This window comes from Scyliorhinus torazame, chromosome 3 (assembly GCF_047496885.1).
Source record: "Scyliorhinus torazame isolate Kashiwa2021f chromosome 3, sScyTor2.1, whole genome shotgun sequence".
Taxonomy (NCBI): Eukaryota; Metazoa; Chordata; class Chondrichthyes; order Carcharhiniformes; family Scyliorhinidae; genus Scyliorhinus; species Scyliorhinus torazame.
This window is the reverse complement of record NC_092709.1, coordinates 123,887,313-123,912,937: the sequence shown is the minus strand read 5'-3', so window position 1 is coordinate 123,912,937 and position 25,625 is coordinate 123,887,313. Positions and strand designations below refer to the sequence as shown.

The window sequence follows — 25,625 nt, the reverse complement described above, 5'->3', positions numbered from 1 at the left end:
CAGATAGCTATATGAGTCAGTGGGCTTATCGTGAATATTAGTAGATTGTCTATTGCCAGAAATGGATTCAGAAAGAACAAGGAAGGGAAGGGAAGTGTCTGAGATGAACCAGGTGAAAGTGATGAAGGAGTGGAAATTGGAAGTGAAGTTTATGAATTTTTCCAGGTCCGGACGAGAGCATGAAGCGGCACCAAAATAGTCATCAATGTAACAGTAAAGGAGTTGTGGAAGGGGACCCGAGTAGGTCTGGAACAAGGAATGTTCCTCATACCCCATAAAAAGGCAAGCGTAGCTAGGGCCCATGCAGGTACCCACTGCTACATCTCTGATTTGGAGAAAATGGGATGAGTTAAAGGAGAAGTTGTTGAGAGAGTTGTTGCATCTTGAAGAGCCCTTTCTCTTTCTTACTGGAAAGGCAACCTGCTGTGTCTTCAATGCCAGAGCGCCTTCCACCTGTCCTCTAGCTTTGAGAGCCCACCCATTATCACTAGTTAGCTCATTTGGAGAAACTCACTGCTGATTGACTGTTCCCCACAGAATGTGAGCTTCTGACCACCTGAAGACTGGGTTGTGAATCTCGTGGGGAAAATCCTGCCCTTTTTTCCAGCGTGTTCTGCTAGTTCCATAATCAAATACACTGCTTGGTGGAAAGCCCTCATCAACAAGCATGAATTCTGATGCACCTGCATACTACAAACACATGAGTGACTTTGCATGAATGATCTGCAAGTGAACAATAGGCAGTGTTACAGGGAGAAGGCCGGGTGATTGCACCGGCTGAATTGCTCATTCAGAAAGCCGATGCAAACACAATGTGCTGAATGGCTTCCTTCTGCACTGTAACACTTCTGTGATTCTGTAATCTATTATTCACTTCAAATCCTGGAGAGATATCACCAATGTTGCCTCTGAAAAATCCTGCAAATCCACTGGCAGGATAGGTGTACCAACATGAGCGTCCTCTCCCAGGCCAATGTCCCCAGTATCGAGGCACTGGTCAAGCTCGACCAGCTGTGCTGGGTGGGCCACATTGCCTGCATGCCCGACACAAGACTCGCAAAACAAGTGCTCTACTCCGAGCTCCACAATGGCAAGCGATCACTAGGAGGGCAGAGGAAACGCTACAGGGACACTCTGAAAGCCTCGCTAAATAAATGCAACATCCCCACCAATACATGGGAATTGCTTGCCCTAGACGCACAAGCTGCAGAAAAAACATCCATGAGGGCACCAATCATCTCAAGCGTCATAGGGTGGAGCACGTGGAGGCCAAGCGTAAAGAGCAGAAGAAGGAGAGCACAGAATGCAGAGCGTTCCAGCAACCTCAGCAAACACCACCTGCTAAACCTGTGGCAGAGACTGCGGATCCAGGATTGGACTATTCAACCACTGCAGGACCCATCTCCCCAGAGTGGAAGCAAGTCATCCTTGATGCTGAGGGACTGCTCAAGATTCTTACTTCCCAATCAGCTATTTCACATTCTCTGCGCATCATAGTTTGGAGATCTGATCAGCTTGAGTGCAACAATCAGATACGTACAGGCTGAAATTGCACTGTAGAACATGAATAGCAAATACATTAACATACTTGTATGAAATTCCTTTATTGACCATTTTAATGAAGGCATTAGCCTATATATTTTGATGGATTAATGCTTTCAATAAAAAAGCAGAAGAATTCAATAAAATGTGTTAATATATTTATTGCTAATATTCCAGTCCAATTTCAATCCTGTCTTCTTGTCTGTAATCCGTAATATAAAGGAGTAATAAAAGGTATATTTTTAAGCATACTGATTACAAATGGTAATCTATGATTATAGAACCTGTAATTAGTTCATTACCAGCATTCACACATTTTGTAAGATGAACGCTACCCCTTACCAAGGATATTACTTAACAATGACATATGAACAAAGGCTCTTTGTGGCTGAATATGAATGCTTTTGTCTTCATAACTGCTTGATGAAATTTAAAAACATTATCAAAATTTCAATAATTTTCCACCGCTTGAGCTTTCACAAGGAAGACTCCATGGCAGCTGGTTTCTGGCCCCCAACTGAAGTGCAGAAAAGAGAAAGGCAATAAAAAAATTGGTTGGAAGTTATTTATGGGAGAAACAGGCATTTAAAACCAGAGGAGAGAATGGATGGAATCATTAGAAACGTGAAACAGCAGGTGGATGTGAGTAGGAATCGTAACCAAATGACGTATTGAAACTGCTGGGTAAGATTGTTTTACATTACTGGCAATTCACTGTTTTCAGTTTCAAACTGCTTATGTAATATTCCACAAGTACAGCAGATGTCTGGAAGACAGAGGAGCGTTATTGCTATGTGGAGTATATTCTCATACTTTCTGTTCAACTCATCTAACATTTGAGTTTCCGTTTTATCAACTTATGGCAGCTGTGTCTGAAACTGAAATTAAAGGCAGCAACAGGCAATGTAATGCCAGTTTCAACTATCAGTTTCAGTAGCAGTTACATGAGTGAAAGATCCTTTCCTATTCACATCCACGCACTGTTCAATCATGAAAGCAACCACACCCATTCTTTCTTCTTGTTTTGTCTCTTTCATCAAACATCTTTGTTCCATTTTACTCTCTTCTCCTCTTCCATACACTTCAGAAAAGTCAGTGACCAGACACCACAATCAGTGTTGTGAAGGTTCTAATGGCAGTTTATAGCAGTGTGCTGGTCAGTCCAGGCAAACAAAATGTTGCAATCTTGAATTATTTTTTTCAGGAGATGCCTACAACAGCAAAGACAACAACCATTAGGATATAAAAATCAGCATCCTGATGACTGTATTAAGACATTTTTGATTCATGTGAAAAATGGCACGTGCGTGCTTGCAATATCAGATTTAAATACCAGGCATGACTTTCTGCAACAAACTTTAGCTGAATTGCTGCTATGAGGAGAAATCTATCAAAGTGAATTAGCACTTACATCATCTGATGCCCCCATACTTCAGGCTAACAAAGTCTTGTGATGTTTCCATTTGCTGCAGCTCAGTGTAACACCAGCTGGGCTGGTAGAGAAACAGACTTGACTGTGAAATGAGAGACGTTGTTTTACTAGGTACATCCTTCATTGCTGACAAGTCCCACGCTGCCAAACCTCCTACTCTCAGGCACAGCTGAGCGATGCTAGCAACAAACAAAAAAAAAAAACGCCCCTACAAGCATCATGTGATCTGTGATCGTCTGCTAGGCAAAGAAGCTCTGTTGCAGTGATTTGCAGCAAACCATTTTTTTTGCAAGTTTTTATGGATTGCCTCTCTGTACAGAAAGCAGGATTTAGCAGTTTCCTTCTGGCGGACAACACAGGTATTTTATGGGTCCCTTTAGAGTTTTGATAAATTTATGCAAAAACCTGGATGACTGCCAAAAAATAGAGTGCACAACACGGTTGTATTTTTCTAATGTCACTCTACTGACAAAGTGCTAGCAAATTCTCAACTGACATTCTGAGAACAAAAGTTTAGTACAAAGTCCCAACTGGAACCACTTGTTGCACAATATCTGCCATATGACTTAAAGCAGTAGAAGGTCTGATACAGGAGTTGTTCACCATAATTTAGGGCGCTGGTGGGCAACCTGTGGTCTGGAGGTCACATGCGACCCATCTAGGTTCAGAGTGCGGCCCACGAAACATTCTGTTGACCATAGCCCACACTCAGGGTAAAGCAATGGGCAGGTGATTGCACACAACACTGACTGAGAGCCGTGCCCAAAGTGAAAATACAATTTTTTTTTACCATTTGAAGTTGATAGTTCTATTAATATATAAATGATTAAACAGTTAATATAACTTATGAAATATTTGGTGTGTATTAAATATATTTAATCTTATTCATGGGTCATGATTAGTGATCAAGTCTGATTTAAATACTGAGGCTCACTGAGATGAAGGAGAGCCATTTATGCGGTCCATTCACTAGCCTAGGTTACCCATCAGATATGCTTGGGCCTTAAATGACCAACATCAATACTATGAGATTAGTTTATGTTACGACCCCCAAAGGGGTTACTATGAGTGGCCATTTACCTGGACGACGTCCTCATCACTGGAACCGGATACAGGGAGCATATGGCGAACCTCACCTTTCTCTGGCCGGGGTTCGCCTCCGGAGAGAGGTGTGTTTTTCATGCGCCTGAGGTCACATATTTGAGCTACCGGGTAGACTGCAGGTGCCTCCATCTGGTGGAGGACAAGATATGGGCGATCCGCCAGGCCCTCATCCCTCGTAACCCCATGAAACTCTGCTCTTTCCTAGGGCTGGGGAACTCTTACCGAAAATTCATTCCCCGGATGGCTATGTTGCTCAACTTGCTCCACCAACTATTGAAGAAAGATGTAGAGATGCCGACGTTGGGCTGGGGTGGGCACAGTGGGAAGTCTAACAACACCAGGTTAAAGTCCAATAGGCTTGTTTCGAATCACTAGCTTTCAGAGCGCAGCTCCTTCAACAGATGAATGAAGAGGTGGGTTCCACAAACCCATATATAGACAAAGTCAATGATGCAAGATGATACTTTGAATGGGAGTCTTTGCAGATAATTAAGTCTTTACAGGTCCAGACGGTGTGACTGAGAGAGGAATAATCACAGGTTATAGGGGTGTGAATTGTCTCAAGCTAGTCTCAATCTTACCAACTGTCCTGGCTTGAGACAATTCACACCTCTATAACCTGTGATTATCCCTCTCTCAATCGCACTGTCTGGACCTGTAAAGAAACCTTCTGGTGCGAGGGGCCCCAGTATCATCTTATATCACTGAATTTGTCTATATATGTGTTTGTGGAACCCACCTCTTCATTCACCTGATGAAGGAGCTGCACTCCGAAAGCTAGTGCTTCAAAACAAACCTGTTGGACTTTAACCTGCTGTTGTAAGACTTCTTATTGAAGAAAGGACAGCAATGGTACTGGGGCCCCTCGCACCGGAAGGTTTTCCAAGAAGTCAAAAAGCACCTCTCGTTGGAAGAATTACTTCCCATTTCCTCATGTGCGATGCCTCACGCACTGAATGCCCTACATTCACGACATACAGAGACCACAAGTCCCTGCTGGGAATGTTTAAAGAGGACCAGTGATCACACTGATCACATTTGCCCGGGTCCAACGATGGCCACTGTCATTTACGAATATAGCCGGGAACATCATCTTGGCACGAGTATTCCGCACTCTGACGCGTTAAACCGTCTGCCCCACTCCACAATGCCGCCGGCACCCGAAGCAGCCATGGAGGTGATAGTCGCCCTTCACTTCTTTAGATGCCCGTCACTTCTTAGATACCCTGCTGGTGACGGCAGCCCGCATAAAAGAATGGATCTAGACGGATCTGAAATTGTCGGGTCCGGCACACGGTCCAATACTGGGTACAGCATAGGGTGCTACCGGAGAAGCTAAAGACCTAGACCGTAAAGCTGTCAGAGATGAGCAACAAGGACAGCGTCCTTTTGTGGCGGACGCGAGTGGTCATTCCTGAGCAGGGTCGCATATCCGGGGGTGGCAAAAATCAAAATGCTGGCCCACAGTTATATTTGGTGGCCCGGATTCGTCTCTGAGATCAAAAGGTGGCCTATAACTGTGCTCCATGCCAGGAGTGCCAAAATGTCCCGCTGGCAACCCTGATGCAAACCTGGGAGTGGCCCGCGTAGCCATGGTGGTCACAGGTCCACATAGATTTTGCGGGACCGTTCCAGGGGGCCACGTTCCTCATACTCATGGATGCCCACGCTAAGTGGTTGGAGATACACCGTCGACAGACTGCGGAATGTCTTCAGCATGCACAGGTTGCCCGGTGTCCTGGCAACAGAACGGCATTCACCAGCCAGGAGTTTGTGTCGTTCACGGCTGCCAATGGCATCCGGCATGTGCATACTGCTCATACCACCTGGCCTCAAATGGGTTGGCCGAATGGGCGGTCCAAACCTTTGAAGTGGGCTATGAAAAAGATACATGCAGGATCCTGGGAGACACGGTTGGCACATTTCCTTTTCAGTTCCTGCACAAAGCGACATGCCACGACTAAGATCACACCAGCAGAATTACTCATGGGGCGATGAGTCTGGACTCCCCTCATTCTAGTCCTCCAGGACGTTAGGGCTCAGGTCCGTCAGCGCCTGAACCGCTCCAGAAGAGATTCATGTCAGGGCTCAAAGATCCGCACCTTCGAGACAGGCAGCGTGGTCTATGTCTGAAATTTTGGGGAGGGACCCTCATGGATCCCTGGTGTGGTCGTACGTGCAACAGGACCAGTGTCCTATACGGTCTGGGCCCTCACCAGACGAAGAGCCCCAACGTCACCGCTCTTGGCGAAAACTATGCTCCCTGGTGCGCTACATGCCTCCCGGGCCGGCTATGCAGCCACTCGATACCCGACCACTGCCCAAGCGATCGAGGGATCCGCTGCTGGGAGACATGGACATTTCTCCTGACTTGGGAAGGGGAGGGGTGTTACGACCCCCAGAATGGCTTTAACCTACATTGTGTTAGATTCCCCTCCTACACGTTGGAATAGGAACTCCCTCGGTGATAAGGGGGCAGAGCTTCCTCCCAATTGGAGGATCCCTCACAGGATATAATTCCAGACCTGGGAGCAGATTAGAGAAGAAAATCCTGATGGGGAGTGGAGAGTGAGGGAGTATTGTATTTGAGAGTAGAAGAATAAACCTAGTTTTATCCTGTCTGACTACGTGTGGAGTCCTTACCTTCAGTCACAATAGTTTATATCTAGATACTGCCTGGTTCAGTGGTGGTATACTCAGGGAGTAGCCGCTGTCAAAAGCATGCATGGTCCATGGAATTGGCTGGGTATGCCTCTAAATACATTTGGGCTGAGCCCCGGGTTATATGCAAACAAAAATTAGAATGAATTTAAGACGGCGCTTTCAGTGTGTACTGGTTTGAATGGCAGGAAAGCCCTCGCTTTGTGAATGCTGGCAATGAAATCCTCCTTATGACAGTGAAAGGCGGGCGGTGGGTGGGGGGCGGGGGGAGAGATGTGCTCATTCCAGAGAATTCTAGAAGGCCACAGAGGCCCAGATTGAGGTGGCAGAGACTATGAGCAGAGTGTGGCCCACAGGAACTGATTCTGTTTCAGGAAGAGTTTCAATAAACGTATTTGCTCTGGCAAGATGAGTGCAAGGCCAGACGCTCAATACAAGACTTTTGAGGATTTTCCAATAAAGATACATGCAGCTTCCTATGTCAATATAATGTTGGCATTGGCCACAGAGACATGGAGTGCAGGAGAAAAGGGACTCATAATGACCATGAAATGGTCCTTCCTAAACATCATCACCTCCTTGGAGGAGGGAGCAATGGATATTGGTAGGGTTTCTGACCATGGGGAGGGAAGCTGGGCAACCTTGGTGGAGAGGGTAAAGATAATCTGGAATGCTGTATGCTGAATTAAGGCACATGAATAGATAAGGTGATACTGGGTGAAGAGCATATCACGGGCGAGTAGGAGAATACTCCCATTTTTCAGAGTTCCCCGAGACAGTGCAGAGTCAAGGGTTAATAATGGAAGAGCCCATTCAGCTCATGTGCACCACCAGGCCTCAGGGCTTTGAAGATACGAGTCGCTCAGTTGGCCAACCTCATGGAGAGGGACTCACGGATGTGGACTTATTTCACACTCTCTTCCGAACCTGACCATTTCCGTGAATTTCTTATTTCTGGAAACTATCACATCCAGTCAGTTCATTCAAGTATTTGGTTCTTATGCCATTGTGTTCTCAAATCCATTGCCATGTTCGAAGGTATGAATGTTTTCCTTCTTTTACTTCTCATTTGCCCTGTTGTTCTGTCTCTGATAACTTATTTGCCATCTCCCTTCTTTGTTTCGACACAGATCTCTTGCCATTTCATTTAATTTCATTAATTGAATTTTCCATAAGTTCTGCAATTAGATCCATATGCTGGACATTTCCTCCTGTCTGTGAACTCATGGTCATCTATATCTTTATAGTTGTCTATATGGACTTCAGTAAGGCCTTTGACAAGGTCCCTCATGGTAGACTAGTACAAAAGGTGAAGTCACACGGGATCAGGGATGAGCTGGCAAGGTGGATACAGAACTGGCTAGGCCATAGAAGGCAGAGAGTAGCAATGGAGGGATGCTTTTCTAATTGGAGGGCTGTGACCAGTGGTGTTCCACAGGGATCAGTGCTGGGACCTTTGCTCTTTGTAGTATATATAAATGATTTGGAGGAAAATGTAACTGGTCTGATTAGTAAGTTTGCAGACGACACAAAGGTTGGTGGAATTGCGGATAGCGATGAGGTCTGTCGGAGGATACAGCAGGATTTAGATTGTCTGGAGACTTGGGCGGAGAGATGGCAGATGGAATTTAATCCGGACAAATGTGAGGTAATGCATTTTGGAAGGTCTAATGCAGGTAGGGAATATACAGTGAATGGTAGAACCCTCAAGAGTATTGAAAGTCAAAGAGATCTAGGAGTACAGGTCCACAGGTCATTGAAAGGGGCAACACAGGTGGAGAAGGTAGTCAAGAAGGCATACGGCATGCTTGCCTTCATTGGCCGGGGCATTGAGTATAAGAATTGGCAAGTCATGTTGCAGCTGTATAGAACCTTAGTTAGGCCACACTTGGAGTATAGTGTTCAATTCTGGTCGCCACACTACCAGAAGGATGTGGAGGCTTTAGAGAGGGTGCAGAAGAGATTTACCAGAATGTTGCCTGGTATGGAGGGCATTAGCTATGAGGAGCGATTGAATAAACTCGGTTTGTTCTCACTGGAACGAAGGAGGTTGAGGGGCGACCTGATAGAGGTATACAAAATTATGAGGGGCATAGACAGAGTTGATAGTCAGAGGCTTTTCCCCAGGGTAGAGGGGTCAATTACTAGGGGGCATAGGTTTAAGGTGAGAGGGGCAAGGTTTAGAGTAGATGTACGAGGCAAGTTTTTTTACGCAGAGGGTAGTGGGTGCCTGGAACTCGCTACCGGAGGAGGTAGTGGAAGCAGGGACGATAGGGTCATTTAAGGGGCATCTTGACAAATATATGAATAGGATGGGAATAGAAGGATACGGACCCAGGAAGTGTAGAAGATTATAGTTTAGTCGGGCAGCATGGTCGGCACGGGCTTGGAGGGCCGAAGGGCCTGTTCCTGTGCTGTACATTTCTTTGTTCTTTGTTCTTTGCCTGGTGTCCATTCTTTTGCAGCTATTTCACTACTTTAACCCTGCTGCCATTTTCTTGAGTTAACCGAAAGTCGTTAATGTCTTCATCGGTCTGTTTGGGGCTTTGTTTGCTCTGACGTGCCTGCTGCCTGTGATAGAGTGAGTTGTTCTTTCCAAGAAAACCCTCTTTCTACTTTAGCATATGAAGAGCCCCAAGTGAGCTGATCTAACATCCTTTCATTTGTGTCCTTAAATATTTCATGCTGCATTTTTCAATCTTTTAGGAAATTGTCAACAGGCTCACCTGATTCTTGCCTCAGGCTTTGAAATTCCTATCGATATATCCAACGGTTTGACTTTGGCTGGAGATATGTGCTGAACTTTTGAAATATTTTGTTTGGATTTCTGCTGTCATCTTCATTCATCTCTCAGCTATTAAATAAAGTTAACTCTTTCTCTCCTGCCCACAAAAATACAATTGAACCTTTGCTCTTCACTAGTGCCTTTTAGAAAGCTCCTGATTGTCAATCTGAAATTTTGTTTGAACTTTGCAAATGTCCCCTTACCAGCCCCCAAAATTCATCATGATATATGTGTATTGCTGTGGCAGTGGCCATTTCATTTTTGCAAGACTCAAATTTTCTGTGTTCTCTTTCTTTGGCACTAAATTGAGTTGGTTTTTCAATCTAATGCAGCATTGAAACTCATTTAAAATGACTGCATTTTTACTCACATGCATTCCTTTACCAACATGTTGGGCTGGATTCTCCGCGCCCGACGCGAATCGCAGCTGGCGCCAGTGCAGAGAATCCAGTTTGTAATCGGGTCCAGCGCAGGTCCGGCGATTCTCCGGGCACCAGAAATCGGCATCACTGCGGAGTACGCCGTGCAGCCGGGGGCCCATTGCCAGAGGCCTGCTCAGCAAACCTCCACTCTGACCGGCCGAGTTCCCTACGGCGTGGAACTAACCGCCTATTGCTGGTCGGGGTGCTCGCATGGTGGCTGCAGACTCAGTCCGCGGCCGCCCTAGTCGAGGGCGGACGGATTGGAGACCAGGGAAGACCTTATAGGCGGCTGGAGATTAAATGTGCGGGGGTTTATTTATTTTGTCCGGCTCCATGGTCCGGGTCCACCATGGAGCACAGCGCGGCTGCTGGAGGCCGCCATGCGCATGCGCGGCCTCTGACCCGGACGTGCGGGGCGCATATCTGCAGCAAAAGATGAGAGATTCACTCCAAGTCCCTGCTAGCCCCTTGCAGGGCTATGAATTTGTCCAACTTTTTTCAAGGAATTTCGGGAGTAAAACTCTACCGTTTTTACGCCGGCGTGGGGACATTGTCTCATTTTGGGAGAATCCAACCCGTTATCTCTTCTGGTTCCCACAAGTTAAAAATAGTCACAGTTTAGACTCAAATGCTGGAGCTTCATCAAGTGTATTTATTTCAGCCTTCCATGGGGTTGGTAGATTGTGTGACCCATGTGCTTTTGGGAGAAACAAAACTACAATCTGGTGAGGTGATGGTCCTTTTTGTTAAGGAATGGGTTAAGAGATATTCCAATGAAATGTCTTATTCATGTTAAGTATCCAGTAATTGACACTGATATGTAAAGAAGCTTCTGGTAGCCTTTGGGGCATATGATGTGATGATAGAGTTTTTGTACAGAGTTGGGTTAAAGGAAAATAGAGGTGTTTCTGAAAAGGAGTAGAATTTTTGACTCTATACAACAGCAGCTAAACGGCTAATACCTTTGAGAACTAGGTTTCGCTAACAAATGATCTCTGATAAAAGCACCTGGCTTTAACTGGTATCAGCACAGTGATCATGTGGCCAGGCTGCCTGGGAGATAAATAACTGAGAAAAAAGCTCAATGTAAGTTAATTATAGGGATGTGTCCAAGCAATTTAGGTTTTCGATAGGAGAACAAGCTGGCTGCCGACAAGAAAACCTCTTGCAAACAGAGTTCAGGTGAAATGTTTGTTGGCCAAAGTATTTTGAAATCTTGTTAATTGAAGGATTTCTAACAGTGAATTGAACTTCTGGGTTAGAGAAGGAAAGAAACAGAAGGAAAGAGATAGAAGGCAAGCAGGTGAGTAAGCGAGATAAAAAGAGAGACAGAAGAAGAGATAGGGGAATGACAGAAGGATGGGGAGACAGAAGGATAGAGAGCAATAGAGACAGGAGAGAAACAGAAAGGGTGAGAAACAGAAATGAGGAGAGAAAGAGACAGGCATGAGAGAGAGACGGGAGACGGACAGTGAGAGCAAAACAGACAGGTGAGAGAGAGGCAGAAGGAGAGTGAGAGAGATAGAGCCAAGAATAATATAGTTTCACTCAGAACTCAGAAATCCATTAGTCTGTTGGGATATCTGAGTGCCAGAGAAAACTTTAAATTTAAAGCACTGGCTCTCTGCTGTCAGTTGCACATTATTCATTTACACAAGGTTAAGAGGTTTAAAGTGCTTGCATTTCAGCGACTGAAACTTTAAAGGGTATGGGGATTGACATTTTATTACCCTGTAGGAAATTTGAACACTGACAAATTATGAATGAATGACTGTTATTTAAACTTTGTACTTTAGACTTTTGTTTCAAACATAGGGAGAAAGTTCTCAATGAATGACCTTTTTGAAGTTTTTCTCAACACGGGCCACATTACATTATACGATTCACTGGTTCTAGAAAGTATACGGTGGGTCAATGGGCATGGAAGTGCCATAGTTCGGCATAGGGGGCATGAGGGGCCATGGAGGGTGAGTGGAGAGCAGAGTTTGGCATAGGACGAATAAGGAGCCATAGGGTGTGTGAGGAGCTAGAGCTAACATGGATAGGGCATTTGTTGAGGGTAAGGGGTGTGGGAGGTGAGGGCTGGATTGCCTTTCTGTTTTTATTTTAAACAGGACAAAGTCCTGCAGCACCAAGACAGACCTTTAAAAATGCTCATCTAGGCACCTGGCAGTCCTTTTGGGAGTCTCCAATTTTTTTCTGAGATTATCTGTCTGTCTCCAGCCTGCACCTGTCACTAATCCCGTGTAATGAAAGTCTCATCCTAATGGGCACTTTCTCCAAGGCAGACATGTCAGGTCAGGAATTGTTCCGACTACCACTACCCACCCTGACGATGAAAATCTAGGCTCTGGTCTGTATTCCCTTGAATACGAAGGTTGAGAACAATATTTTAATTGGGGGATTCATGAGGGCATATACAAAGAAACAATTTCCGATTGATTGAGAATAAGAGAAAATAACCTTAAATATGAAAGTATAATCTTAAAATTAGTGCTGGGCTATTCCAGAGAGAAATCAGGACCTAAACTTTCACAAAGTTTGATAAAAATCTGAAACACTCTCCCTCAAATGGATGTGAATATTAAGTCAATTGAATAAACACAGTCTGAGGTTGATAGATTTTTGTTAGGTTAAGGTATCAAGTGATATGGAATAAAGGTGGGAAAATGGAATTGAAGTACAATTGAATTGAAAGATGAAATAAGTTCAGGTGCTAAATGGCATACTCCTGTGAACATTTTCCGAGCGGACTATTGGGCAGGGTGTAGAAAGGGCAGCCAATCCATTATCAACAGTGCTGAAGTTGCAAATTGCTCTCTTGGAGCCTTCAATAAAAAGCATCCTGACGCATTCTGCAACAGGTAGGCATGGTACTCTTATTATCGCAATAAAATAAGTTTAAGTGCTCAATCTGTCCTGTGGTGTGACATACAATCTCCCGAATTAAAACAGGGGGTGCAATTTTACCAAAATGTTTCCAATTGTGGTAGCGAGAGGGAACTGCCGTGTGCTTCCCGACACTCGACCCAGCGAGGCTGTCACCGCTATTAAACGTTAATGGGTCCACTTAACAAGGCCCAATGGACTTGACGCCACAAATTATGGTCCCGCCAGCTGATTCGGCGTGATCACACTCGCCAGCCCACTTGCTAACAAGGGCGAGCAGCACTTAAACCGATCCTGCACAGTCAACCCCTTACAGCTCACAGCCATGTCAGCAAGAGGACCAGCCCCATGATTCGGGGATGCCAAACTAGGCAGATTACAGGATGCAGTAGAGGCCAAATGGGATACCTTGCTTCCCCGAGGGTCTCATAGGGTCGGCCACAGGGCAGCCAGTGCTGCCGGGGAATAAGTGGCAGTGGTCATCAGCTTGGGGAGCGTGACCAGGTCGACCAGCACCAAGGCCAACATTGCTCGAGTTGTGACCGCAGTGGAGAGCCTGATGCACAACATCGACAGCATGAGTGGTGGTGTCCAAGGCATGGCTCAGTCAGTGATGGCCATGGCTGAGCACCTCGACAGCGTGTCCCAGTTGCTGGGGAATGTGACCCAGTACCTGGCATACCTTGATGAGGTGCTGCATGGCATGTTCAAGTCTCAGGTGGGCATTCTGAGGCCCTCCAACGAATGTCACGGTTACGAGGGAAAGTCTCCAAGTTGCATGTGGGCATAGCCGTGGCACTGCGGGACATGTCCCATTCTCAGGTGGGCATAGCCGAGGTGCTGCAGAGCATGTCCCACTCACTGAGGAGCATCGCTTGAGGGCATTGACACTGCTGCAAACATGTGTCGGAACTTTAAGAGAGTCACAGAACTTCAAGATAATTAGGGGGCAAAGGTGAGTGCAGTGGCTATCACTAAGGAGAAGGTGCTGGGGAAACCGAAAGGTCTGAAGGTGGATAAATCACCCGGACTGAATGGACAACACCCCAGGGTTCTGAAAGAGATAGCTGAGGAGATTGTGGAGGCATTGGTGGTGATCTTTCAGGAATCATTGGAGGCAGGGAGTGTCCAAGAGGATTGGAAAATGGTTAACATAACACCCCTGTTTAAGGAGAGAGGGAGGCAGAAGACAGGAAATTATAGGCCGGTTAGCCCGACTTCGGTCATTGGTCATATTTTAGAGTCTATTATTAAGGCAGAGTATTTAGAAGGGCATAATAAAATAGGACTGAGTCAGCAATGATTCATCAAGGGAAGGTCATGTCTGACAAATCAATTAGAATTCTTGAGGAGGTAACGAGGAAAACCAGTGGACATGATCTACTTCGATTTCCAGAAGTCTTTGACAAGGTGCCATACAGGAGTCTGCTAAATAAGATAAGAGCCCATGGTGCTAGGTACATGCATGGATAGAGGATTGGCTGACTGGCAGAAGGCAGAAAGTGGGGATAAAGGGGTCTTTTTCAGGATGGCAGCCAGTGACCAGTGGAGTTTTCCGGGGTCAGTCAGTGTTGGGACCACAACTACTCACAATATACATTAATGATCTGAAATAAGGAAATGGGGGCATCGTTGCCATGCTTGCAGATGATACACAGATCTGTAGAGGAACAGGTAGTATTGAGTAAGCAGGGTGGTTGCAGAAGGACTTGCACAAGCTAGGAGAGTGGGCAAAGAAGTGGCAGATGGAATACAATGTAGAAAAGTGTGAGGTTATGCACTTTGGAAGGTGGAATGGAGGCATGGACTATTTTCTAAATGGGGAACGGCTTCAGAAGCACAAAGTTAACATGCAGGTTCAGTCAGCAGTGAGAAAGGCAAATGCAATGTTAGCATTCATGTTGAGAGGGCTAGAATACATGAGCAGGAATGCACTGTTGAGGCTGTATAAGGTTCTGGTCAGAGCTAATTTGCAATATTTTGAGCAGTTTTGGGCCCTGGATCTAAGGAAGGATGTGCTGGCCTTGGAGAGGATCCAGAGGAGGTTCACAAGAATGATACCCGGAATAAAGGACTTGTCAGATGAGGAGCGATGGGAGTTTAGAAGAATGGGGGGATCCCATTGAAACTTACTGAATATTGAGGCGCCTAGATAGAGTGGACATGGAGAGGATATTTCCACTAGTGGGAGAAACTAGAACCTGAGAGCACAGCCTCAGACTGAAGGAACAATCCTTTAAAACAGAGATGAGAGGAATTTCTTCAGCCAGAGGATGGTGACTCTGTGGAACCCATTGCCGCAGAAGCCTGTGGAGGGCAAGTCATTGGATGTCTTTGAGAGAGAAAGAGACAGAGAGGAGGAATAGGTTCTTGATTAATAAGGGAATCAGAGTTATGGGGAGAAGGCAGGAGTTTGGGTATGAGAAACATATCAGCCATGATTGAATGGTGGAGCAGACTCGATGGGCCAAGTGAGGCATGTGCTGCCAGCAAGTGCGCCAGGGCCCTCCAGCCCCAGAGGATTCCTGCCAGGGGAATCGAAAGCCACAGGTCATGGTAAGCAACATGCTGCCAGCACCTCTGATGTGTATCCTGGGGACACCTATACGCAGAGGTACAGCACGGCAAGCCGAAGATCACAGAGGGCACTGGGGAGAGGGGGTAATAGGGGTTGGGTGTGTGGAGGGGTAGGGGTGCGGGACCGTCGGGGATTGTGGCAGTTAGGAATACATTTGTTAAATAATATAAATTGTTGACCTCGGCCAATATGATGTCTCTGGCACATTCTTCCACAATGAAGGCCAAGCACTAATCCCAGGCCCATCTCAACGGACAGAGAGGTCCTGGATGCCTCCTCCTCCTCCACCTCCTCCTCTCCTCTCCCCCCCCCCCCCCCTCCCAAGCTGGTACATCCTGCCAATGCACCTCCAGCGCATCAGGGGGCTCTGCCCACATACCCCACACCCTGAACCCAAGCCACCCGCACGGAACATTGCCTGGACCAGGCGCTGGTCCCCTCCCTGGTGTACACTCCCATATTCTGGACGCAGTAATGTCTCCAGTGCTTGGGCCCAGCCCCTGGATGTTCGGATGCTGGCCACTGCGTCCGTGGTGTTGCCTCCCGCAGTGTTCAGGCACAGTGTCCAAGCATCACGTTCTGATTGGAACATTAGGCAATAACTCCCACAAGCTAATTGGCACACTTACACACAGGGATCCTTTTGGGAGGTGTGAAGTGTTTACTCAACTATGATTGTCAATTCCCTATTAGCAATAGCCGTCAGCCATGCAGCCAGTAGGAGTTTTGGGTGGTTGGTAGGGCAGGTGAGCAGGGGCTGGGGTGGCCCCCGGAAGACGACCACACGATCCAGGGGTTGGCATGGCGGACATAGAGGTGCTGAGACACCCATCTCTTCCCCCACCCCTCCTCAGCCCAGCCCATGGACAGCCATCAGGCCCCGCCCCCTCCCGATGATGGACACCACGACCGAGGCTGGCCCATGGGGGCTCCTCCACCACCCCTCTCCAAGCACCAGGGCAGCAACCCCAGTGCCTCCGGGCTCATTGCCCGTGAGTGAAGATGGCTACTCACCTCATCGGATCCCTGCAGCAGCTTCCACCGGCTTCATGTTTTTAAAAAGGAGTACAAATCGGCACCTGTGTGGCCACTTGCTGGGGAGGCCATGAGGTGGGGGTCGCTCCCGTTAATTGTCTGGAGATTGGGCTTAAGTATTCCCCACTGTGCTACCCTGCTGGACCCAGAGTTCCATGCCAGTGAGGAGTGGAGGGACACCATCTTCCTTAGGATGTACCGCAGACTCAAACTTGCCCCTGAACACCACCCGGGCTGGTGGCAGAGTTAGTGCTGCCAGCCTCACCGGGAGGAGAGAGCTGATGATTCAGGTAGGTGGGTGTCACTGGTGAGACTTCTGCCCTGAGACAGGCAGAGAACAGAGGGAAATCTCCAAAGGCTAGGATGCAGGACTCCTCTGGTTGGGATGAGCTCTGTTGAACTCCTGCTTCCTCTGAAGTGGGGCTGCACTTCTGAGAATTGCCAACGCATGGTGGGTCCCTGTTTGAGCATGGCCACGTCCATCCCCTTTATGGCTGCAGCTGGGGTATGAGGATGTCCAGAGTGGCAGCCTGGGCAGGCTCCCAGATGACCAGAGAGCTTCTGGGCATTCAAAGGACACAGGTAGCACTTAGCAGCATGAGACACCCCGAGTCCATTGACACGGCACTAAGTCGCTCCTCGCTACTTCCCCCAGACGGGCAGCCATCCTCAAGCACACCCAACAGTTTTCAATGCTTTTCCTTTTAGCCTCCCACTCCCCTTCCACAGCCATGGTGCCCAGTCCCCGTTTGTAGATGCTTGTCGTAATCTGCGTCCCCAAGACGTCCGCCTAAGAGGGGCGGAGCATCGCGGTAGGACAGAGCATTAAGTGTCCGAGCCGCTAATCACATTTAAATGCATGCAAACGCTGGTTTTGCATGCGCCCACTAGCGCGGGGCATAAACTTCGTTATCGCCACCTGCGAGGGATGCATGGCTCCCAAATTGGTGCCAGGTGCGAACCTCAATTTTTGCCAGGCGCCCGATTCGCTACCAGGTCGCAATTCGCGTTTTCAGCGTTGTGAGGCAGAGAATCAGCCTTATGATTTGTTCAGACAACGGGATATATTTACTTCCATTTTATAAATTCTGTAAACAGTTTGGAACAAATAACCCTGATTTGTTCCCGTTAGACCTATGATGCTATCATTAATGAATGGACAAAGAATTCTCTAATTAGAAGCAGAAATTCCACAGTCTGCCACATCAGTCTGAATAAAACTAGGAGCTTGAAACAGAAAACCACATTGCCAATATTTCATGCCTGATACATCTCTGAAACTGTCCTGCCTGTTCATCAAAAATGCCCATCAGTCAGAAGAGGAAGTCTTGATGGGTTGAAGCAATGAATCAATATATGATTATAATGCATTCTGCGAGAAAGGAAGTGTGACTGTTTTGTTTAGAAATATGTCCAACGAGAATTTAATCAAATTTTGTCAGGTCTACTGCAATTGAAAGAATGCAGCATGTCTGCGAGGTGATATGCTGAATAATAGCTGTGCACAAAACCTCAGCACAGTGTGAAAACAGGCACCGATTTAAAATAAATCCTGTAATGATGCAATAAGAAGTAGAAAAAGACAAGCATGCATAGAGGTGACAGAAATAATCATTTCATATATATCAGGTTGAAAAATTTGCACTTCACAAAGGCAGTAAAAGAGCAATGTCTTCTCAAAAGAGTTTGCACAGCATTTTCTGAAGATTGGAACACCAAAATGGCAGTCGCATGCTTATCTCGACCATCAGCTTCTTGCTTTCCATACTTCTGGTGGGCATCAGGTCTGAACCTCTGCCGCACTTTACATCAGAAGTACATGCTATTGCTGGGGATCAACATTATGGAACATTAAGAGGCCTTAAGCTACCCAAACGTTGCACTCACGATCTGTACTTCGCCAACTTTATTGGCGGAAGAAGTCAAAATACCCAAATTGACTGTCCATTTGATGTAATGAAGGCAGAGCATAATAATCTGAATTGTTTTCCAATATGTGTGCAATAAGCATAAACAAAATATTCGGACAATTTTGAAACAATAAAGTAATGGTGGTGAATAGTGCATCAAAAATACCAAGAGTTGTCAATATCAAATAATTCATAACTGTATAGATGGATTGGTAGTGAATATATAATTTTCATTATGTATCTTTTTTTGTAAATGCAATGCTGGCAAATTTGAGCCCACAATAGCAGGATTGGCGACGGGTGTGAAAAATCCTGAGAGAATCAAGAAACGTGATTCTCATCGGAGAGATCGCATTTTCCGATTTTCCCCGTCCCTCACTGGCGACATTATGAGGTCTATGCTCACAAATGGCATGAACCTCATTTTAAATATTATTAGCACCCCCTCCCCAGCCACATGATACCCCCTCACTAAATATTCAAACCTCGCCGACATGACGTCACATGAGCGAAGTTTACAACAGGTTTGGCCAGACTTGGGGCGTATACTCCCCGGGGAGTTCAGCGGCATGGCCTACAGCATAGATTGGCACTGCAAGGTAGCACCCCAATCTCTTTGGAGCCGGTTTCTGGCTCTATGAAACTCTGCCCGCCAGAATGATGGTGTAAACCATGCCCACTCGTTTTTTTTCTGTCTAAGAGGCTCAAGGTTTGGACAGAAGGTCTGTACATCTGGAGAGTTACGCACCAGTTTTCTGTCTCAGCCTGACACTTTCCCAAATTCTGGTAAGATTCCGTTGCTGTTTCATTCTCAAATTGCACAACACTTTTTTTCAAAATTTCTTATCTTCTGTTAATGCATCTATTTATCTAACCTAATTGATGAAGTTAAAATGTTTTTTGTCCTTTTACGTTTCACATGAAGCTTCTTAAGCAACTGATAAGACTTATACATGAGAAAAGCAACATCAGCCCATCTGTATATCTGCAATAGACTGGTTCAAATGGCATTGTGTATTTTCTGAGAGTTGCATCTGTTAAGGATTATTTTCTATTATGTTTCAGCCAATTTATTTAATAACATTTGAATACATGAAAGACTCAGGAAAACGTCCGTTGTGTCAATATTTAAGTCAGTTCATTTTGAACCCACTAATGTTTTCCTGAACAGTTTGCAGAGCAAACATTTCTCTACTTAGTTTGCAGATTTGTATGTATGTTTCTCCCGTAAAGTTTATTATTTTTGATATTTTTAAGCAAGATCTCCCACATTTCACAAGAGAGGCAGGATATGATCTCTTTCGCTTGTCGTGTTTTCATTCTTTCCTCTCCACTAAGCTTCTCCACAATTAATTCTGTTTTACTTTTCACTTTAATCTTTTCTGATTATTTCATTATTCTTTTTTGTTCCTTCCACCTTCGCGGAAGATAATTGGAGGAGCGCTCTGATGTGGCAGAGTGAAAGATATTAATTTTCAGTGACAATTTAGGAAAAATGTGGTCTGTAGTCAACAGCATCACTCTTATCATTCCCTCGGCTCATTGCTCATACTTTCACCAGCCGTTCACTTTGTTAAGTCCCCTATCTCTTCATTTTTCTTCTTCCTAATACCATTCTGCTCCCAACTCTCATGGTTACTCTTACCTTACCTCCACTGAAACATGAACTTTCTTGTCCCATCACAGATTTTGCTTTGAGCTTTACAGGTTTGATCTCATTGCTGCTCCTACCTCTTCCGCATGGAACTATCCACTTCAGCCCACTGTTCTATCAATCATCTCATGCTTAGCCCTCCAACACTTCTCTCTCCTCCTCGTCCCACCATCTGCTACCCTTATGTATGTGATGAGGCCATAAAGCCTCCTCAGCCTAAACCTATTTTCAGTCCTCTAATTTACTTGTGTTTTTTACATTGAAAAATCTACCATTTTGGTAGGGACCTAAGTTGGTGCTTCAGGCACCAGTCAGAAACATGGAGATGCCTCATACCAAGGGCAGCACGGTAGCATTGTAAGGGCAGCATGGTAGCATTGTGGATAGCACAATTGCTTCACAGCTCCAGGGTCCCAGGTTCGATTCCGGCTTGGGTCACTGTCTGTGTGGAGTCTGCACATCCTCCCCGTGTGTGCATGGGTTTCCTCCGGGTGCTCCGGTTTCCTCCCACAGTCCAAAGATGTGCAGGTTAGGTGAATTGGCCATGAAAAATTGGGCTTAGTGTCCAAAATTGCCCTTAGTGTTGGGTGGGATTACTGGGGATAGGGTGGAGGTGTTGACCTTGTGTAGGGTGCTCTTTCCAAGAGCCGGTGCAGACTCGATGGGCCAAATGGCCTCCTTCTGCACTGTAAATTCTATGTAAAACCACCATTCAAATAGGGCAGGTGGTGTAATTTTGAGATATCACTTGGTGGAGCATGTGATCTGTATGCTCCAACCATAGGTCCTTGACTTTGAATGGCCTAAACAATGGTTCATAAAGGGACTTCTGCAGGGTGCTTAAGCAGAGTTTGCAAATAACTTTTTAAATCAACCTAATGGCTTATTTAAATATGCATATCTGCATCTCGCCCAATGAGAGCAAGATCCACATCACGTCTCGCGAGACTCTGTCAAATCTCGCAAGACGTTTCGAGCTTCACAAATCTCGGGAGTCCTCTCGCGAGTTTCAACGTCCTCGTCCCGACATTAGGTCAGGCGCGACGAGGCCGTTGGATCGCCCCTTTTTTGCTTTATTTCAATAATATATCACTATACATAACAGTAGTGATAAGACTTTGAAAAATCAGCACTTGCCAATGTAGCTCCATTATATTGAAAATCTCTTCCAAAGAAATTTAATATAATTGCTAATTTAGAAACATTTAAACAGATATTGAAGGGCAATTTATTTTTCAAGTTTAATAAAATCTGGCACTCAAGCTACAAGTTAAGTCTTTATGAGCCTTTATAAGTATTAATGAGTCGGGGGTACAATTTATCTTCCAATCCGATCTGTTAATATTTAGCTGCTTGATGTAAAGGAATTAATTGTGACTTTATACTAATTTGAGGTTGCGACCAAGATCATTGTTTCTCTTGATTTAGGTTGGTAGTCATTCTTGTAATTCACTTGGAATGCAAAAAGAAATCAAATATAGTTGCACATGTTCACAGTCCAACTTGACAAAACAGTTGCAAAGTTCAGTTACCCCCGAGACTATACAATTGAGGGAGAAACAAAGTCATAAAATTCAAAGATTCCAAATTCAACAAATTCTGATTTGTTCCTACTTTTCTACCAATTAAAGTGTTTCTTCATGCTTCTTGGCTCCTGAAGGTTTGAAAGTGTCCAGTAATCGTAAATGCGAGGCAGGATTGATGGACCAGCTATTTTTTTCCAGTCCATCGTCTGCATCAGTTCACAGGTTCTCATAGGGGCAACCCGTGCTCCTTCGTGTTTGTACCTTAACATTAGCTCATAAAGGTTTAATAGGTTCTTTCTACAGACTGTTGCAGCTTTGTCTTTCAATAAACATAAGGAAGATGGTAATCTAAATCTCCACAAAATTTGGATCTCATTTCAAAAATAAAGAGTATGGGATGAAAGTTGAATGGTGGCTCCCTAATCTCCCATTTTAATTTCATCAGAAAATCAGAGGAGATCCAGGAGAAATGGCATGAATGTTTGCTGGTACCATTTATCTGCAGGTACAACCAATCTTCCACCAAAGTTACAGTTGACAGTAGGAACATAGGCATTAGGTGCCAGTTGGACTACTTCCTGTTTCTATTCAACAAACAATTCACTTTTGGTTAATCCCCTAATCCCAGACCCCACAGCAACGTGGTTGACTTTTAGCTGCCATTCAGTTCAAGGACAATTAAGAATGGGCAACAAATACTGGCCTTGCTAGCAATGCCCACATCCATAGAACATACAGTGCAGAAGGAGGCCATTCGGCCCATCGAGTCTGCACCGACCCACTTAAGCCCTCACTTCCACCCTATCCCCGTAACCCAATAACCCCTCCTAACCTTTTTGGTCATTAAGGGTAATTTAGCATGGTCAATCCACCTAACTTGCACGTCTTTGGTCTGTGGGAGGAAACCGGAGCACCCGGAGGAAACCCACGCACACACGGGGAGAACGTGCAGACTCCGCACAGACAGTGACCCAGCAGGGAATCGAACCTGGGACCCTGGCGCTGTGAAGCCACAATGCTATCCACTTGTGCTACCATGCTATCCAATGAATGAAGGCAAAAAAAATCACTCTGAACCCTGGACACCTATATTAAATGTGTGATGTTCGACTGACAGTTATCCGCTGACATGGCAGAATTGGGAAAATTCAACAGAAATTCCAAAGTATTGTAAAACACCCTAGTACTTAGCAAGTCCCAAAATGCCTGAAGTCAGCGCTGTCAATTATCCATGATTAAAGATAAAATGGTGTTCTATTGGATGACATGCAGGTCCTCACACATTACGGAGTTTGAGTACCTATTAAACTTATTCCTCTTTAGATAATTTAATTAAAAACAAAACCCCTATACTCTGGCTCATTTCCAGATTAACTACATTATTTTCAGATTACATTAAAATGAGCACGGTCCAAAGCAACGTGAGCTTTCAAAATTGAAAATGGTGATGTTGGCAATGAAAATAAGGAAATGGTAGAGATGGTAATTAACTAATTTGTGATAGTATTTACAGTAGAAAAAAAGATCAGCATGCCAGACGTCCCACCACTAATTCCACATATTACCACCTTTCGAAATACACATCTCCTTATCTCTCCCCCTTAAAGATTGACTTGCTTCTGTATCCCTTAATATCTTAACCCCCTTACGTACTCCACCTGGTACACACAAGTAAATGTTACCCACACAAATAAAATGTTTAAAAGATCCTGGCACCCACTTATCCACCAACTCTGAACAGCCTGTACACATTGTTGCACCTTTTCCACTCAAACTATGTTTCTTTCCACTTTAATAAACCCCACTGGCTTATCTTGTTTTAACAAGTCTTTCTTCCCAATACTTTCCTTAAGCCACCAACACTGAAACTTTACATGTCCAACTTTATTACAAAAAAAGCACTTGTTTTCTTCGCTCTTCCACTATCATAGAATCAACGGTGCAAAAGGAGGTCATTCAGCCCATCGAGTCTGCATCAGCACTTGGAAGGAGCACCCTACTTAAGCACATACCTCCACCCTATCCCCCTAACCCAGTAACCCCACCTATCCTTTTGAACACTAAGGGCAATTTATCATGGCCAATCCACCTAACCTGCACATCTTTGGACCGTGGGAGGAAACCGGAGCACCCGGAGGAAACCCATGCAGACAAGGGGAGAAAGTGCAAACGCCACACAGACAGTCACCCGAAGCTGGAATTGAACCCGGGACCCTGGAGCTGTGAGGCAGCAGTGCCGCTCTTTTGAACCGGAGGCAAACTCTCCTTCATATCACCAACTAGAGCATTGACTACCTGTGAATTTCTCATTACCCGGTTCCAACCTTCACATAACGAGACTTTGCTTTGTGAACTACTTCAAAATCATCCTCCATTCCTGCTGGCAGTCTAAAAGTTTTAACCCTTTGCTCTTCTACACGAGTTCTCACTACTGTAGGAAGTGAATCTTTAATTCTTCCAAAATAATTGTATCCCGAAGAGAGTCATATGTTTGGTCTATTTTTAATGCTCTTATGCACCTATCAAAATTATTTTGTTTAATTCTTCTGAATTCTACACATGCCTGACCTGGTTCTTTCCTTAGATTTCGAAACTTCTGTCTATAGGCTTCTGGCACTAAATCATATGCATTTAATATGTTTTTTCTCACCTGATTATAATCCCAAGATACGTCCTCTGATAGTGATGCAAACATTTCACTAGCTCTACCTACAAACTTTATTTGAACCAACACTATCCACATGATCTTTGGCCAATTCAATTGTTTAGCCATTTCTCAAATGAGATTTAAAAAAAGGCTTCCACATCTTTCTCGTCAAACTTTGGCAGTGCTCGGATATATTTAAACATATCCTTACTAGGCTTTTGGCTAGGAAGTGTTTATCCTTCCTCTCGACTTTCCTCGGATTCTGCCTTACACTCCAACATTTTCAGTTGATGTTATCTTTGCAGTTCCGACTTTCCGAAGTTCACATTTTCTCTCTTTTTCCTTTGTTTCTCTTTTTCCTTAGCCTTTCTTCCCTTGCTAATCTTTCCATTTCTACATCAAGCTTCCTCATTTCCTTTTCCTTTTGAAAATACCTCTCTTCTTCCTTTGCTTCTGCCATTGCCAATCTCTCCTTTTCTTTTTCCTGCATCTGTAATTGTTTCATTTGCAATTGGATTCCAGCTAATTCAAATTATTCAGGCTACGTCTCTGGAAAATTTAAATGCTGAGCTATTGTTTGCATTATCTCTACCTTCCTCACCCCTTCAGATAGAGTCAACTGTAGCTTTTCCCCCAAACCCAAAAGTTTTGTTTTAGTCACCCTTTGTAAACCAACCCGAGTAAACTCTTCCACACCCAGGGAACTATTTGCAAATGAAAGAACATCTCCAGTCACTCCCCATTTAAACTTCAAAACCTGAAAGAAAGCAACTGTTTCACACACACTTTTAAGTTCAATAATCCCAAGCCAAACATTCATACATATTTTAAGATCCTAGACAAGCCCCCAATTTTATTACGATACTGGACCAGGCCCCAACAGTGGCTAGGATACTGGAATGAAACCCCAATATTTTATTTTAATTTTGTAATGCTGTGGGAAAAGGATATCTCATTCCAGGAGTGATTTCACACAAAATAGGGATATGGTATATTAAAACAAACTTTATTACACAGTATTACAATACCTTTAACATCACAAAAGAAAAATAGCTTACAATTACCTCTTAAACAATGCTAATCAATACAGTGGCACAATAACCTATAACTGCTATCTTTATTCCCACTCAAACAAAAGCATCTCAGCTCTCAATCCACATTCAAATATAGTTAGCACTCAGAAATGCCTGCTGTGCAGAGATTCTGGATACATTACTGTAAGAACAATCTTTTGACACCGCTTTAAAGAAAGAGACCTCACCCGGTCAGAACAATGCAGGATCTGTAGCTGAAGCCTTCAGAAACTCAGACTGTATTTCTTTAGGAACTGCTTTGCAGCTGTTCCAGCTCACCTTCAGACCATGCATTTCTGAACTGCTTGGAATCAAACTGCTAATCTGTCTACAGACATATCTTTAACTGAACTGCGGTAAGAGCAGA

General features: G+C 44.9%; 1 protein-coding gene across 4 annotated transcripts in view; it reads right to left on the bottom strand.

Moving 5' to 3' along the window:
• ndst3 (N-deacetylase/N-sulfotransferase (heparan glucosaminyl) 3) overlaps positions 1-25,625 on the bottom strand; it is a 1,764,928-nt gene that overhangs the window by 1,352,738 nt on the left and 386,565 nt on the right. The window contains exon 1 of one of the 4 annotated variants that reach the window (XM_072496174.1): positions 2,954-3,079. The exons of the other annotated variants lie outside the window; for them this stretch is intronic. The gene's annotated coding sequence lies outside the window, so the exon portion shown is untranslated. Of the gene's footprint in view, positions 1-2,953; positions 3,080-25,625 lie in introns of those variants that run through there. 4 annotated transcript variants of the gene reach the window in all.